Source organism: Tamandua tetradactyla, chromosome 1 (genome assembly GCF_023851605.1).
Source record: "Tamandua tetradactyla isolate mTamTet1 chromosome 1, mTamTet1.pri, whole genome shotgun sequence".
Taxonomy (NCBI): domain Eukaryota; kingdom Metazoa; phylum Chordata; class Mammalia; order Pilosa; family Myrmecophagidae; genus Tamandua; species Tamandua tetradactyla.
In genome coordinates this window covers 64916383-64934318 of record NC_135327.1, presented here as the reverse complement: position 1 = coordinate 64934318, position 17936 = coordinate 64916383, and the positions used below count along the sequence as shown (strand labels likewise).

General features: G+C 37.0%; 1 long non-coding RNA gene across 1 annotated transcript in view; it reads left to right on the top strand.

Annotated features, from left to right (window-relative positions):
- LOC143684736 (uncharacterized) overlaps nucleotides 1-17936 on the top strand; it is a 62981-nt gene that overhangs the window by 14563 nt on the left and 30482 nt on the right. The window contains exon 2 of the long non-coding RNA XR_013176135.1: nucleotides 9339-9402. This is a non-coding gene — a long non-coding RNA (uncharacterized LOC143684736). The remainder of the gene's footprint in view (nucleotides 1-9338; nucleotides 9403-17936) is intronic.

Sequence of the window (17936 nt, the reverse complement as noted above, 5' to 3'; positions counted from 1 at the left end):
AACAAGAAGACATAACAATTATAAGTACTTATTCACTGAGCCAGAATGCTCCAAAGTACATAAGGCAAACACTGAAAAGAAAAATAGGCACATCTACCATAATAATTGGAGACTTCAATTCCCCACTCTCATCAATGGACAGAACATCTAGACAGAGAATCAATAAAGAAACAGAATTTGAATAATACAATAAATGAGCTAGACTTAACAGACTTATATAGAACATTACACCCCACAACAGCAGGATACATCTTTTTCTCAAGTGCTCATGGATCATTCTCAAGGATAGACCATATTCTGGGTCACAAAGCAAGCCTCAATAAATTTAAAAAGATTGAAATCATACAAAACACTTTCTCAGATCATAAAAGAATGAGGCTGGAAATCAATAATAGGCAGAGCACTAGAAAATTCACAAATATGTGGAGGCTCAACAATACACTCTTAAACAACCAGTGGGTCAAGGAAGACATTACAAGAGAAATCAGTAAATATCTCAAAGAAAATGAAAATACAACATATCAAAATTTATGGGATGCAGCAAAGGCAGTGCTAAGAGGGAAATTTATCATCTTAAATGCCTAGATCAAAAAAGAAGAAAGAGCAAAAATCGAGGAATTAACTGTCCACTTGGAAGAACCAGAGAAAGAACAGCAAATTAACCCCAAAGCAAGCAAAAGGAAAGAAATAATGAAGATTAGAGCAGAAAGAAATGAAATTGAAAACAATTGAGAAAATTAACAAAACCAGAAGTTGGTTCTATGAGAAAATCCATAAGATTGATGGACCCTTAGTAAGGTTGACAAAAAGAAAAAGAGAGAGGATGCAAATAAATAAGATCAGAAATGGAAGAGGAGACATAACCACTGATCCCACAGAAATAAAGGAAATAATGAGAGGATACTATGAACAACTTTATGCTAATAAGCTAGACAATGTAGATGAAATGGACAACTTCCTAGAAAGGCATGAATGACCAACATTGACTTGAGAAGAAATAGACGACCTCACCAAAACAATCACAAGTAAAGAAATTGAATCAGTCATTAAGAAACTCGCCAAAAAGAAAAGTCCAGGAACCAGATGGCTTCACATGTGAATTCTACCACACATTCAAGAAAGAATTGGTGCCAATCCTGCTCAAATTCTTCAAAAAAAAGTGAAGAGGAGGGAATGCTACCTAACTCATTCTATGAAGCCAACATCACCCTCATACCAAAGCCAGAAAAAGATATTACAAAAAAAGAAAACTACAGACCAATTCTCTAATGAATATAGATGCAAATATCCTCAACAAAATTCTAGCAAATTGAATCCAGCAGCACATTAAAAAAATTGTAGGGTGGGCCATGGTGGCTCAACAGGCAAGAATGCTTGCCTGCCATGCCAGAGGACCCAGGTTCAATTCCCGGTGCCTGCCCATGTAAAAAAAAAAATTGTACACCATGACCAAGTAGGATTCATCCCAGATATGCAAGGATGGTTCAACATAAGAAAATCAATTAATGTAACACATCATATCAACAAATCAAAGCAGAAAAACCACATGATCATCTCGATTGATGCAGAAAAGGCATTTGACAAAATTCAACATCCTTTCTTATTGAAAATGCTTCAAAGGATAGGAGGAGAAGACAACTTCCTCAACATAATAAAGGGAATATATGAAAAACCCATAGCTAACATCATCCTCGATGGGGAAAAACTAAAAACCTTCCCCCTAAGATCAGGAACAAGACAAGGATGTCCACTATCACCATTGTTATTCAACATTTTGTTGGAAGCTCCAGCCAGAGCAATTAGACAAGAAAAAGAAATACAAGGCATCAAAATTGGAAAAGAAGAAGACTCTCATTGTTTGCAGATGATATGATACTATATGTTGAAAACCTTGAAAAATCCACAGCAAAACTGCTAGAGCTAATAAATGAGTACAGCAAAATGGCAGGTTACAAGATCAACAGTCAAAAATCTGTAGTGTTTCTATACACTAGTAACAAACAATCTGAGGGGGAAATCAAGAAAAAAATTCCATTTACAATTGCAACCAAAAGAATAAAAAACTTAGGAATAAATTTAACCAAAGATACAAAAGACCTATACAAAGAAAACTACAAGCAATTGAGAAAAGAAATCATAGAAGACCTAAATAAATGGAAAGCATACTGTATTCATGGATTGGAAGACTAAATATAGTTAAGATGTTGATTCTACCTAAATTGATTTACAGATTCAATGCAATACCAATTAAAATCCCCCAAACTTACTTTTCAGAAATAGAAAAACCAATAACCAAATTTATCTGGAGGGTCAGGGTGCCCCAAATAGCTAAAAATATCCTGAGAAAGAAAAATGAAGTTGGAGGCTTCACACTACCTGACTTTAAGGTGTATTATGAAACTACAGTGGTCAAAACAGCATGGTACTGGCATAAAGATAGATATACTGACCAATGGAATCTAATAGAGTACTCAGATATAGACCCTCTCTTCTATGGACAATTGATCTTTGATAAGGCAATCAAGCCAACCCACCTGGCATAGAACAGTCTTTTCAATAAGTGGTGCCTAGAGAACAGGAGATCCATATGCAAAAGAATGAAAGAGGATCCATATCTCACACCCTATACAAAAATTAACTCAAAATGGATCAAAGACCTAAACATTAGATCTAAAACCATAAAACTTTTAGAAGAAAATCCAGGGAAATATCTTATTTATCTTATAATAGGAGTCGGTTTCCTAGACCTTCCACCCAAAGCACAAGCATTGAAGAAAGAAATGGGAACTCTTCAGAATTAAACACTTTTGTACACCAAATATCTTCATCAAGAAAATAAAGAGACAGCCTACACAATGAGAGACAATATTTGGAAATGATATATCAGATAAATGTCTAGTATCCAGAATATATAAAGAGATTGTTCAACTCAACAACAAAGAGACAGACAACCCAATTACAAAATGGTCATGAACAGACCCTTCCCAGAAGAGGAAATACAAACGGCCAAAAGGCATATGAAAAGATGTTCAACTTCCCATGCTATTAGGGAAATGCAAATCAAAACCACAATGAGCTATCATCTCACACATACTAGAATAGTCAATATCAATAAAACAGAAAATGACAAGTGCTGGAAAGGATGTGGAGAAAGGCACACTTATCCACTGTTGGTGGGAATGTCAAATGGTACAACAGCTGTGGAAGGCAGTGTGGTGGTTCCTCAGGAAGATAAGTATAGAACTGCCATATGATCTGGCAATACCATTGCTAGGTATCTACTCAAAGAACATGAAGGCAAGAACACAAATGGACATTTACACACCAATGTTTATAGCAGCATTATTTACAATGCCAAGAGATGGAAATAGCCAAAATGTCCATCAACAGACAAGTGGCTAGACGAACTGTGGTATATACATACCATGGAATATTATGCAGCTGTAAGACAGAATAAAGTCATGAGGCATGTAACAACATGGATGGCCCTTAAGGACATTATGCCAAGTGAGATTAGCCAGAAACAAAAGGACAGATACTTTATGGTCTCATTGATATGAACTGACATTAGTGAATGAACTTGGAGAATTTCAGTTGGTAACAGAGACCATCAAGAGATAGAAATAGTGTAGATACTGGGTAATTGGAGCTGAAGGGATACAGATTGTACAACAAGACTGATTGTAAAAATTCAGAAATGGACAGCACAATACAACCTAACTGTAATATAATAATGTTAGAACACTGAATGAAGCTGAATGTGGGAATTATAGAGGGAGGAGGCCTGGGGGCCTGGAATAATGAAAAACTTGGCTGGTTTTTGTCCTCAGTCTGTGGAGAGGGTACCTTCTTGGAATTTTCTGTGATAGGAGTGTCTTTTGTTCTCCATGGTGACTAAGGACTACACTTGATATTTCATGTTAATGATACTTCAGTATGAGGCTAGCCAAATCTGCAGCCTTAAGATGGAGGCTAGCCACATGGAAGACTAGCCATGTGATTAGGGGATTTTGGTTTTGAGACAAGTTATATCAGCCCATATCCCCAATCCCTGGGGGGGGGGGCAGCAGACTGAGTCCAACCATTTGGGCATTATTTCCATCAGTCATTTTTACATGGCACAAACTCATTTAAACCTTGGACAGTGAAGTTTGGAGGAGCTTCCATGATTGAGAAAATATATTTCTATGCTGGAAGTGTTCTGTGACCTGACTCCACATAGACAGGACACAGAAGCTTAGAGGTGAGACCCTACCAGACTTCGCCCTATGCATCACTTCTATTGACTTCTTTTTATTTGTATCCTTTTACTATAATAAAACTTTCAGGGGGTTCTGTGAGACATTCTAGTGAATTTTCAAACCAGAGGCATAGTAAGAATCCCCAAATTTGTAGCTAGTTGGTCAGAAGTTGAGTGGAGATTGGGGCAGGGCAAAATGGTGGCTTAGTGAAATGTGGAATTTATTTAGCCTTCTAAAACAGCTAGAAAATAGTTAGAAGTGGTACAGAACAACTACTGGGGGAACAGCAGTGACTGGACACACAGCGTATACTAGTCTGGACTAGGTGAAATGGCTGAAATCCCACATGGAACTCACATTAGATAGAATTGGAGGCATTCTCAGGATCCAGCACTGCCCCAGGGAAGGGCATAATTAAGCTTGTCTGAGAGACAGAGGCTGATCAGGTGAAAGGAAGTAATTCCCTGGAGGTTGTGCCTTCCGCAGGAAAGGAGTGGGGCCTGACTCCACATAGACAGGACACAGAAGCGTAGAGTTGAGACCCTACCAGACTTCACCCTATGCATCACTTCCAACTGACTCAGCTCAGGTGGAATCGCTCCCTCAAAGAATTCAGACCCCAGGGACTGGAAAACTGAAGCCATTAAAGCCAGCCTACAACCTCTCCTCTGTCTCAACCATGCCCCCAGCAGGGAGAGTCTGCTGAAGTTAAAGGTACTGCATTACTTTATGCTAGTGAGACCTGCAGGCAGACAAGCACCATGTAGTGGGCAGGGATAGTAAAAACACTCATAGGAAAGTCTGTCAACCTGCTGGGTTTCATGCCCAGGGAAAATTGATGCAGGTGACTCTTTCCTCCTGAGAGGAGGCCAGTCTGATTTGGGGAAATCTGACTGGAGTCTATAATACGTAAGAAGATCCTCCTAAGGAAAAAAAAAAAGGCACCATCCAGGCAGGGCAAGAAACAAGAATACAAGAACTGAAAAATTCAGATCTATTAAACAAAACCTATGCCAGAGGTCTAGAATAAGCTGAATTGAATGTCAAAAAACAGATAGAGAATGAAGCCATCCAAAAAGTCAATCTTAGGTTAAACAGTGAAAAGAATCTCCAGAATAAACTAATTATGGAAATTAAATACTGAGATGCCAGCAAAAAATAATGAATCATACCAGGAAAACTGAAGATATGGCCCAGTCAAAGTGACAAACCAACAATACAAATGAGATACAGGAGTTGAAACAATTAATTCAGGATGTTTGAACAGACATGGAAAATCTCATCAAAAATCAAATCAACAAGTTAAGGGAGGATATAAAGAAGACATTGGGCAAATAAAAAACTCAAAAGTTTGAATAAACAAACCACAGAACTTAAGGGAATAAAAGGCACAATAAAAGAGATAAAAACAAACAAACAAACAATGGAGGGTGTTGCAATGGTGGCTTACTGGCAGAATTCTTTCCTGCCATACCAGAGACCCAGGTTTGATTCTAGGAGCCTGCCCATGCAAAACAAGAACAACAAGAACAACAACAACAACAAAAAGAAAAAAAAAAGAAAAAACAATGGAAACCTACAACAGTAGATTTGAAGATGCAAAAGAAAGGATATTGAACTAGAGGACTGGACATCTGAATTCAAACACACAAGGAAAATATGGGGAAAAGAATGGAAAAATATGAGCATGGTCTCAGGGAATTGAATGATATCATGAAACCCATTAATATACATGTTGTGGGTGTCCCAAAAAGGAGAAGAGAAGGGAAAAGGGAGAGAAAGACTAGTGGAGGAAATAATCACTGAAAATTTCCCATCTCTTACAAAAGACATAAAATTACAGATCCAAGAAGTGCAGCATATCCCAAACAGAATAATCCAAATAGACATATTCCAAGATACTTACTAATCAGATTGTCAGATGTCAAAGAGAAAGAGAGAATTTTGAAAGCAGCAAAAGAAAAGCAATCTGTCACATTCAAGGGAAGCCCTATAAGACTATGTGTGGACTCCTCAGAATAAACCATGGAGGTGAGAAGGCAGTGGTATGATATATTTAAGATTCTGAAAGAGAAAACCTGCTAACCAGGAATTCTATGCCCAGCAAAATTGTTCTTAAAAAATGAGGATGTGATTAAAATATTTTCAGACAATCACAGAGAATTTGTGATTAAGAGACCAGATCTTCAAGAAATACTAAAGGGAACACTACAGGCAGATTGGAAAAAAACAGAAGAGAGAGAGATCTGGAGAAAAATGTAGAAATGAAGACAATCATTACAGGTAAAAAGAGAAAAAAAATAGATATGACATAAAAATCCAAAAGACAAAGTGGTAGAAGTACTGCCTTTACAGTAATAATATTAAATGTTAGTGAATTAAACTCTGCAATCAAAAGAAATAGACTGGTAGAATGGATTTAAAAACAGGACCCATCTATATGCTGTCTACAGGAGACTTATTTTAGTCCCAAGGATAAAATAGGTTGAAATGAAAGGTTGGGAAAATATATTTCATGCAAATAACAATCAGCAAAGAACAGGAGTAGCTATACTAATATTGGACAAATTAGACTTCAAATGTAAAGCAATTAAAAGAGACAAAGAAGGGCACTATGTATTAATAAAAGGAACAATTCAACTAGAAGATATAACAGTCATAAATATTAACATACCAAGCTAGAGTGCTCCAAAGTACATGAGGCAAACACTGATACCACTGAAGGGAAAAATGGACACCTCTATCATAATAGCTGGAGACTTCAATTCCCTGCTCTCATCATTGGATAGAACATCTAGTCAGAGGATCAGCAAAGAAACAGAGAATTGAATATGTAAATGAACCAGACTTAACAAATATTTACTGAACATTACACCCTACAACAGTAGGATACACATTTTTCTCAAGTGCTCATGGGTCATTTTCAAGGCTAGACCAGATGCTAGGTCACAAAGCAAGTCTCAATAAATTTAAAGTGATTAAAATAATACAAAACACTTTCCTGGATCATAGTGGAGTGAAGTTGTAAATCAATAACAGGTAGAGGGCCAGAAAATTCACAAATATATGGAGGCTAAACAACACATTCTTAAACAAGTGAGTCAAGGAAGAAACTACAAGAAATATCAGTAAATATCTCAAAGCAAATTAAAATGAAAACACAACATATTAAAATTTATGGGATGCAGCAAAGGGATTGCTAAGAGGGAAATTTATTGCCTTAAATACCTATATAAAAAAATAAACAGCAAAAATTGAGGAATTAACTGTTTACTTGGAAGAATTAAAGAAAGAACAGCAAAGTAACCCCAAAGCAAACAAAAGGAAAGCAATAACAAAGATTAGAACAGAAATAAATGAAATTGAGAATGTGAAAACAATTGAGAAAATTAACAAAACCAGAAGTTTGTTCTCTGATAAAATCGATGGACCTTAGCTAGGTTGATGAGGGGGTGGGGAGGGGGGGAGGGGAAGAGAGAGAGAGAGAGAGAATGCAAATAAATAAAATCAGAAATGGAAAAGGAGACATAACCACTGACCCTACAGAAATAAAGGAGGTAATGAGAGGACACTACAAGCAGCAATATGCTAATAAGCTAGACAACATGGATGAAATGGACAGCTTCCTAAAAAGACATGAATAACCAACATTGACTCAAGAAGAAATAGAAGACCTCAACAAACCAATCACAAATAAAGAGATTGAGTCAGTTATCAAGAAGTTTCCAAGAAAGAAAAGTCCTGAACCAGATGGCTTTACATGTGAATTCTACCAAGCATTCAAGAAAGAATTAGTACCAATCTTGCTCAAACTCTTCAAAAAATTTGAAGAGGAGGGAAATTTTCCTGATTCATTCTATGAAGCCAACATCACCCTAATACCAAAGCCAGACAAAGATACGACAAGTAAATAAAATTACAGACCAATCTCTCTAATGAATTTAGATGCAAAAATCCTCAACAAAATACTTGCAAATTGATTCCAGGAGCACATATAAAGAATTATACATTATAATCAAATAGGATTTATTAGGTATGCAAGGATGATTCAATGTAAGAAAATCAATTAATGTAATACACTACATCAACAAATCAAAGCAGAAAAACAAAAATCAGTCATCTCTATCGATGCAGAAAAAGCCTTTGACAAAATTCAACATCCTTTCTTGATGAAAACACTTCAAAGGATAAGAATAGGTGGAAATTTCCTCAACATGATAAAGGCACTGTATGAAAAACCCATCATCCTCAGTGGAGAAAGACTGAAAGCTTTCCTTCTATGATTAGGTACAAGACAAGGATGCCCACTGTCACCATTGTTATTCAACATTGTGCTGTAAGTTCTAGCCAGGGTGTATATGACAAACCCACAGCCAGCACCATCCTCAATGGAGAGAGACTGAAAGCTTTTCCTCTAAGATTGGGGATGAGACCAGGATGCTCTCTGTCACTACTATTCAACATTGTACTAGAAGTTCTAGCTAGAGCAATCAGGCAGGAAAAAGAAATAAAAGACATCCAAATTGTAAAGGAAGAAGTGAAACTTTCATTATTTGCAGATAACATAATACTATTCTTGGAAGATTCTGAGGAATATACAGCAAAGTTACTTGAGCTAATAAACAAATTCAGCAAAGTGGTTGGATATAAAATTAATGTGCAAAAAACAGTAATGTTTCTATACCAAGCAATGTCCTAACTAAGGAAACAATTGTATTCAAAATAGCAACTAAAAGAATCAACTATCTAGGAATGAACTTAACTAGGGACACAAAAGCCTTGTACACAGTAAACTACATACCATTACTAAAAAAAATCAAAGAAGATCTAATAAATAAAAAAGTAGTATTGGAGAAATAGAGCTCTGAACTAGTTTTTTAAGAAGCCATAACTTAATTTTGTGAGCTAACATATTCCTGGTATTGTTTAGCACTTGGGAATAATGTTGAGAAAAATTTGAGGTTTTTCTGGATATAAATCTAAATTTTAGACATATTGTAAAGTCATCATTTGTGTGTTGTGAGTATAAATTATTTAAATGCCTGGCTGTGTTCCAAACTTAAGAATAAATTTCTTCCTTCTCCCATTATTTTGTAGAATCTCTGTCTCTTCTCATCTGCATGAATACTCTTATTGGAAGGAAGTATAGATGTTCAAAAAGGTTTGTAAATTTGTTATCAAGTTTACTTCTAAGATTATATGCAGTCTGGATAAAGAAAAACTGTAGGTGGGATGGATAGTATTTTTATTATTTTCCATACTAATGCAGTCATTTTTTTTTTTTATTAAAGTGAATTTTCTTCGTATCTGACAACAAACCTTGAAGGATTTGGAATACTGTGGAAGGTTTACAAAAGTGAATTCTAGTCTGTCACAATCAATGCTGACCTGAAGTTGATAAGCCTGTCTATAACCTTAAGAAAAAAAAGCTTTTGTGTCAAACCACATGTGCTGGTCTTAAATGATGTATGTACCCTAGAAAAGCCATGTTTTAATCCTAATCCTATTTCGTAAAGGCAGCTGTTTCTTCTAATCCATATTCAGTATTGTATGTTTGAAACTGTAATTAGAAATCTCCCTGGAGATGTGATTTAATCAAGAGTGGTTGTGAAGCTGGATTAGGTGGAGGAGCATCTGCACCCATTTGGGTGGGTCTTGCTTAGTTTACTGGAATCCTATAAAAGAGGAAACATTTTGGAAAATTTGAGAGATTCTGAGAGAGCAGAATGATGCAGCCATGAGAAGGAGCATCTACCAGTCATTGACCTCTGGGGATAAAGAAGGAAAATGCCTCCCGGGGAGCTTCATGAAACAGGAAGCCAGGAGACAAAGCTAGCAGATGACACAGTGTTCACCATGTGCCCCTCCAGCTGAAGATAAGCCCTGACTGTGTTCTCCATGTGCCTTCTCACTTGAGAGAGAAACCCTGAACTTCATCAGCCTTCTTGAATCAAGCTATCTTTCCCTGTATTCCTTAGATTAGACATTTCTATGGACTTGCTTTTTTTTTTTTTTTTTTTTTTTTTTTAAAGGAAAGACAGAGAGAAGGAAGGAAGGATAGAAGGAAGGAAGGAAGGAAGAAAGGGAAACATTTTTAAACATTTTCTTGTTTTATTGTATTCTGTTTCTCCGTTTTTGTTACATGGGGTGGGGCCGGGAATCGAACCGAGGTCCTCCGGCATAGCAGGCAAGCACTTTGCCCGCTGAGCCACCGCGGCCCGCCCATCTATGGACTTGCTTTAATTGGAATATTTTCTTGGTCTTAGAATTGTAAACTAGTAACTTATTAAAATCCCCATTTTAAAAGACATTCTGCTTCTGGTATATTGTATTCCAGCAGCTAGCAAACTAGAACACCATGTATTCATATAAAACTGAAGTTTACTTTGCTCTCTGTTAAAATAATATGAATTGTTAGCCTGCTGTTAATGAAAGTTATAAAAAGTTTTCTTAACCAACCAAGGACTCTGTCTAGAAGAAAAAGATTTTATATCAGAATATCTCTGTTAATTTTACTTGGGCTTATCATCCTTTATTTCAGAAAACAAGAATTCTCACTTTTAAAGAAAAACTGTTACTGTTACAAAGATTTGGTCTTTCACTTTGTAAAGTTGAAGTGCTAAAATCGTGTAACATATTACATAAGAAGTGTTTGGGAAGTATTAAATTAAAAAGCCTTTTCTATCATTCTTTTAGCTAAATTTGTATGGGTAAAATATTATCCTTATATTTAGAGATGGTATAAAAATTCTTAAAAACTAGAAATGTTCTCATTGTATATGTATGATATTAAATAACAATATGATATTGTTAGTCATGGTTTTAGTTATTCTTAGAAAATGTCTACAAATCATGGAAACAGCCAAATTTACTTGTCATTGACATTGCTTAGCTGTTATATTTCTCTAAAAGTATATGTGGCCAGTTATAGGTCAAAGTTTCATCTACAACAATGAGAGACCTTAAAAGACTGGCAGTACAGATACATAAATTATATTCCACCTGTTAATCAACACAACTTTGGTAAATGTGCAAAGGTGAAACAGAACAAAACCTGTGATATTGCCAGTACAAGGTGACTATCAAATGTTTTTATTTCTGAAAGTACCATCATTAAAAAATGTTTATAAGAAAATTAAGGCTTAAATTGTAAGCTCTTACTGTAGTCACACTTACTTTTGAAGTTTAACTGTTATTTCTAAATTCTGAGATGCTTTGCTCTTTGTCTACCTGGAACTTTAAGTATCTGTGTGACACCTGAGACTCAAAATTAGAATTCTAGATCTCTGATTGTCAACATTACTACAAACAATGTTGTTTAAAAAATGAAAAGGAAATCAGAATTTGACTAAGAATGTGAATGAAATTGTTCTAGATTGCAAGCTGCTGGAATGTGATATACCAGAACCAGAATAGCTTTTAAGAAGGTGAATTTATAAAGTTGCAAGTTTACAGTTCTAAGACTATGAAGATTTCCAAATCAAGGCAAGGCCATGAAAATGTCCAAATTAAGGTACAACAAGAGGTTACCTTCACTCAAGAAAGGCTGATGAAGTCTGGTGTTTCTCTCTCAGCTGGGAGGGTACATGGCAAACTCTGCTAGCTTTTTCTCCTGGTTTCTTGTTTCAGGAGTTTCCTTAGTTATGTTTTCCTTCTTCATCTCCAAAGGTGTCTCGTTGTGTGGGCTCTAAAGCTTTTTCCAAGATGGTTCCCTTCTAAAGGGCTCCAGTAAGCAAACCCCACCTTGAATGGGTGGAGATGCATCTCCATGGAAACCATCCATGAAGGTTTCTCATGTCAAATTAAGCTGAATTATGTTATCTAAATAAACTGACCAGACACGTTAAACGAGGTAGTTAAACTAAAAAATTACCACCCACCATTGGGTGGGTCATATCTCAATGGAAACAATAAAAAAGATCCCACCCAGCTATACTGAATGAGGATTAAAGAACTTGGCTTTTCTGGGACACACAACATATTCAAACTGGCACTGAAACTGATTTCATTTAGACTAAGATAAATCAGAAAACAGGGTAAAAAATAACAATATCCGTATTTTAAAACTTCCATGAAAGACCAAAAGAAGAATTGTTTCACTTGTCCAAAATTTAAATTTTCTGTGGCACACTACCTAGTTTAACCTGTCTGGTCAGTTTATTTAGATAACATAATTCAGCTTAATTTGACATGGAATTTAAAAAGTAAAACTATTAAACTTCTCCACCTAGAGAATTCCTAAATATCCTCTTTTATAAAAAATATTTTTACTGAGAAATCTTCACACATGTACATTCCATACATGGTGTATAATCAGTGACTTGCAAAATCATGACATAGTTGTGTACTCATCACCATAATTGCTTTTTAGAACAATTGCCTCACTCCAGAAAAAGAAATAAAAAGAAAAAAGAGAAAACTCATACATACCATACACCTCACCCCTCCCTCTCATTGACCACTAGTATTCCCATCTACCTGATTTATTTTACCCTTTGTCCCCACTGTTATTTAATTTTTATCCATATTTTTAACCATCTGTCCATACCCTGGATAAAAGGAGCATCAGATACAAGATTTTCACAATTACATAGTCACATTGTAAATGTTATATCTTTTTACAATCATCTTCAAGAATCAAGGCTACTAGAACACAGCTCAAGTGTTTCAGGTACTTCCTTCCACCCACTCCAATACACCATAAACTAAAAAGAGATATCTGTATAATGTATAAGAATAACATCCCAAATAACCTCTCAAGTCTTTTTTAAATCTCTCAACCACTGAAACTTTATTTTGTCTCATTTCTCTTTTCCTCCTTGTATTAGCTAGGGTTCTCAAGAGAAACAGAATCAGCAGGAGATATCTGTAAATATAAAATTTATAAAAGTGTCTTACATAACTGTGGGGATGTAGAGCCCAAGGTCTTTAGGGCAGGCTATGAGCTAGCAGCTCCAATGAACGTCCTCAATGAAATATCACGAGAGGTTTGTAGGCTGAAGCAGGAAGAGTAATGGTCTCTTCTGAATCCTCCTTAAAAACCTTCTGGTGTTTAGATTAAACATCACTCACTATAGAAGACACTCCCCTTAGCTGATTGTAAATGCAGTCAGCTGTGGATGCCACCAATGTGGTCATGATTTAAGTTCCTGAAATGTGCTCATAGCAACAGACACCAGCCAGCACTTGCCCAACCAGGCAACCAGGTACCACCACCTCACCAAGTTGACACATGAACCTGACCATAACACCCCTTATGGTCAAGAAGTTTTCTCAATCCCTTGATGCCAGGTCCTGGTTCATCCTGAGATTTCTGTCCCATGTTGCCAGGGAGATTTATACTCCTAGGAATCATGTCCCACGTAGGAAGGAGAGCAGTGAGTTCACCTGCCAAGTTGGTATAGTAAGAGAAGCCACATTTGAAAACAAAAGAGGGTCTCTGGGGGGGGGGGGGTGTCTCTTGGCCTAATTTTAAGTAGGCTTAGAATAATCTTTGCAGGAATGTTCATAGGGACAAATCCCAAGATCTAGAGCTGGTACTATTCATTTGGTTGTCCCCACTGCTTGTGAGAATATCAGAAATTCTCCAAATGGGGAAAGTGAACATCTCTTCCTTTTTCTCCAGTTCCGCAATGGGAGTTTGCAAATACTTCTTTATTCATTGTCCAAATTATTCTGGGATTTATTGGGGTATCACACTATTCTGGACAAACCAAAAAAATCTCACGCCCTATTCAAGATTTCATGTACTTATGGTGTTCAACTAAATTGAACATACAAGTTAAATTAGGAAATGTACTACCCAAAATATAAGTTTTGCACCCAATAAACAGCTCTCCCTTTAGTCTCACAGAAGTTGAAGTTCTAAAATATAGATGCTATCATCTTTTGCCAGGTATTCTGATATACCATAATTGTATCCAGATCAGCTTCCTTCATATCTCTAGTCAATGTCTGATCACTTTTTCAACTTTTTAAACAGTTCCTGTATGGGGTACTGCTGACTTTCATAGCTTTGGAGCTCTTGCTCTGAGCCTCAGGTGTCACATAAATACTCAAAGTTTCTGGAAACAATCATCTTATATACAAATAGCTTAGTATCTCAGAATTTAGAATTAACAGTTACACCTCCTGAATATATGTGACTACTGTAAGAGCTTACAATCCAGGACCCTTTACAATAGGCCCCAACCTGATAACCCATGCTCTCAATTTTAGTTCACTGAGTTTTTAGAATATAGTTAGTCCATATGATTGAGACATGATAATACTTGTCTTTTTGCTCCTGACATTCCATTCAACAATAGTCCCTAAGGTTCATTCACCTAGTTGCATGCTTCCAATCTTCATTCCTTTTTGTGGCCACTCAGTAGCTATTTTCTGCATACATCATAGTTCCCCATTCCATTTCTCAGGTATCCTTAGGCCACCTCCATCCATTGTGGATCAAGAACACTGCTGCCATAAGTACCAGTGAGCAAATATCCATTCTTGTCTCCACACTCAATTCCTTTAGGTATATACTGAGCAGTGGGGGTTCAGGATCATATGGCAACCCCACCCCTAGCCTCCTGTGGAACCACCACACTGTCCTCCAAGAAGCTGCACTTCTCAATTTTCCTACTGACAGTAAATAGGTACATCTCTTTCTCTGAATTTTATCCAGCATTTGTTTCTCCTGATATTCTCTTAAGCAATAAGGGTTCTTAATTTAATGAGCCAAGCCCACAATCTAGAGGTTTGACCTTATGAAACTTATTTCTGGAACGACAAACCTGAGCCTACTTATAATTAATGCCTGAGAATCATTCCTAGTTATTCATATGTGGTCTCTCTCTATGCCAAACTCTGACCTCTCTCCCCTATGTGGGATATGACTCCCAAGGATGTAAGTCTCCATGGCAATGTGGGACATGACTCTCATTATTCCTGTTCCTGGCATCATGGGATTGATTGACTGAAAGGGGGGGTGAGAAATAGAGTTTCAATGACTATGAGATTTCAAATTTAGTTGAGAGGTCATTCTGGAGGTTACTCTTAGGCACATTTCAGCCAGATATTGCAGACTGCCACAGTAGGGCAAGCTCTGACAAACAGCATTCCTTGAACCCCTGGGCTTTATAAAGGTTTTACTCATTGAGTTTGTTTGTCAGAAACTTAAAGCTTCCAGATTGTTCCAATGCCAGATAAGCTCTAAAACCCAGAATTACCAGTCTCTCCAAAAACAACAACCAGTTCCATCCCTCTCTGCTAATGTGAATGATCCTTTACAACATGAAGAAACTAGAAGAGTTGTTGCCCAGATATCCCCAAGATTGAGAGATAATCATCAAATGAGAGGGAGAAGTGGTAACCAAGAACTTAACATTTAAGGGATAATTATGGTTTCTAAATCATTATATCGATTTTTTAAAATTTCTATATCATAGAAAATATTAATACCTAAAATTGCTGAAAGTGAACTAGTCTAGCCCTTGTTTATACTTACCATTGTAATGGCTATTCTAGCCTAGTCTCAGCCCAGTGTACACTTACTGTTATAATGGTAACAACTCCATCTCCCCTTGTTTGAATCCATAAAAACCTTGAACCCCCTAAACTTGGGAACACAAATTTGGGGCTGCCGGGCCATCTTATCTTCTACTTCACATCTAGCAATAAACTTGTTTTCTCTTTTAAACCCCAGTGTCTCAGGAATTGGTCATTTGAGCACATTGGGCAAAGAATTTACTTCCTTTGTCCAGTAGCATCATCAGAAACAATACAGGTAAGAAGGCAGTGGTATGACATAGTTTAAGACATTCATAAATAAGCCAGAACTGAGAGAGTTTGTCATCAAAACACCTGCCCTACTGGAAACACTAAAGGAAAACTTCAGTTTGAAAGGAAAGAACAGGAGATAGTAGCCTGAAGCAGTATGAGGAAGTGAAGATCTCCAGTAAAGGATATTAAAAAACCCAATAGTACTGTATCCTCAGTACATAAATCTACTCTTTCCTATAGAATTTAGAATACAATTGAATAAGAAATAATCATATTTCTTTGTAATAGGCATGCAAAATATATGGAGGAAGTATGTGATAAAAACAAAAAAAGAGGGGGAAGTGGAGGGATATAGGAGCTGAGACTGTGTGTGCTATTATAGTTAAGTAGGTATAGGGTGCAAGGGTAGTTCAGTGGTAGAATTCTTATCTGTCATGTGGGAGACCCATGTTCAGTTTCCATCCCATGTACCCTCCCCCACAAAAAATTCAAGAAACAGTGCTGCAATAACAGGATAGTCACATGGAAAAAGAATGAAATGTGACTGCCACCATACAGCATACCAAAAAAAAAAACGTTCAATAGGTATGTTTTTGAAGTAATAGGTATTCTAGTTTGCTAGTGCCAGAATGCAATATACCAGAAACAGAATGGATTTTAAAATGGGGAATTTAATAAGTTGCTAGTTCACAGTTCTAAGGCCAAGAAAATGTCCTAATTAAAACAAGTCTAGAGAAATGTCCAATCAAAAGTATCCATCTAGGAAAAGATACCTTGGTTCAAGAAGGCTGATGAAGTTCAGGGTTTCTCTCACAAGTGAGAAGGCACATGAAGAACACAGTCAGGGCTTCTCTCAGATGGAAGGGCATATGGCGAACATCGCATCGTCTGCTAGCTTTCTGTCCTGGCTTCCAGTTTCATGAAGCTCCCCTGGAGGTGTTTTCCTTCATCTCTAAAGGTCGCTGGCTTGTGGACTCTCTGCTTCATGGTGCTGCAGCATTCTCTGCTCTCTTTGAATCTCCCATTTTCCAAAATGTTTCCTTTTATAGGACTTCAGTAACTAATCAAGGCCCACCCAAATGGGTGGAAACATGCCTCCCCTAATCCAATTTAGCAACCACTCTTGATTGGGTTACATCTCCAGGGAGATTATCTAATTACATACAATAGTGAATAGGGATTATTCTGCCTTTATGGAATGGGATTTTGATTAAAATATGGTTTTCCTATGGGACATACATCATTTCCAACCAGCACATTCTACACTCTGGACCCTAAAACAGACATGTTTTCCCCATATACAAAATACATTAATTTCATAACAATATCACAAATCCTTAAATCATTTCAGTAGCAATACACATAAAATACAAAGTTAGAAATGTACAAACTCCTATCAAAGTTAGTTATGGGCATGATATTTCTAAGGCAAAATTATCCTCCAGCTCTGGACCTATAAAAAACTCAAAACAAGTTATTTGCTGCCAACATACAAAGGAGGAATATTCATAGGATACATATACCCATTACCATAGGGAGAAAGGAACACAGGAGTCACAAGACTCAAGCAATTTCGAAAGCCTGCAGGACAAAGTCCATTAAATTTCAAAGTCCAAGAGTCATTCATCTTTGGGGCTTTAGAAAGCGGCAGTCCTACCCTTTCCAAGGGCCTACACAGAGGTCTGCCTCTCTCCAAATGCAACCTTGGGGGACACTGGGGAGATCACCTTTTTTTCAGCTCCACCCTCTCCAAACATTGGGGCTGCACCTGGGCTCTCTGCCATCTCCAGGACACATGCTCAACCCCAGCATGTGATGGCAGCCAGGCTCTCTCCAAACCCCAAGGAACATGCTTCACCCTCTCCAAGGCATGAGGCGGCATGACTCCTCCACTGCAATGAGGTGGAAGACCCATCCTCTGCTTTTGGAGCA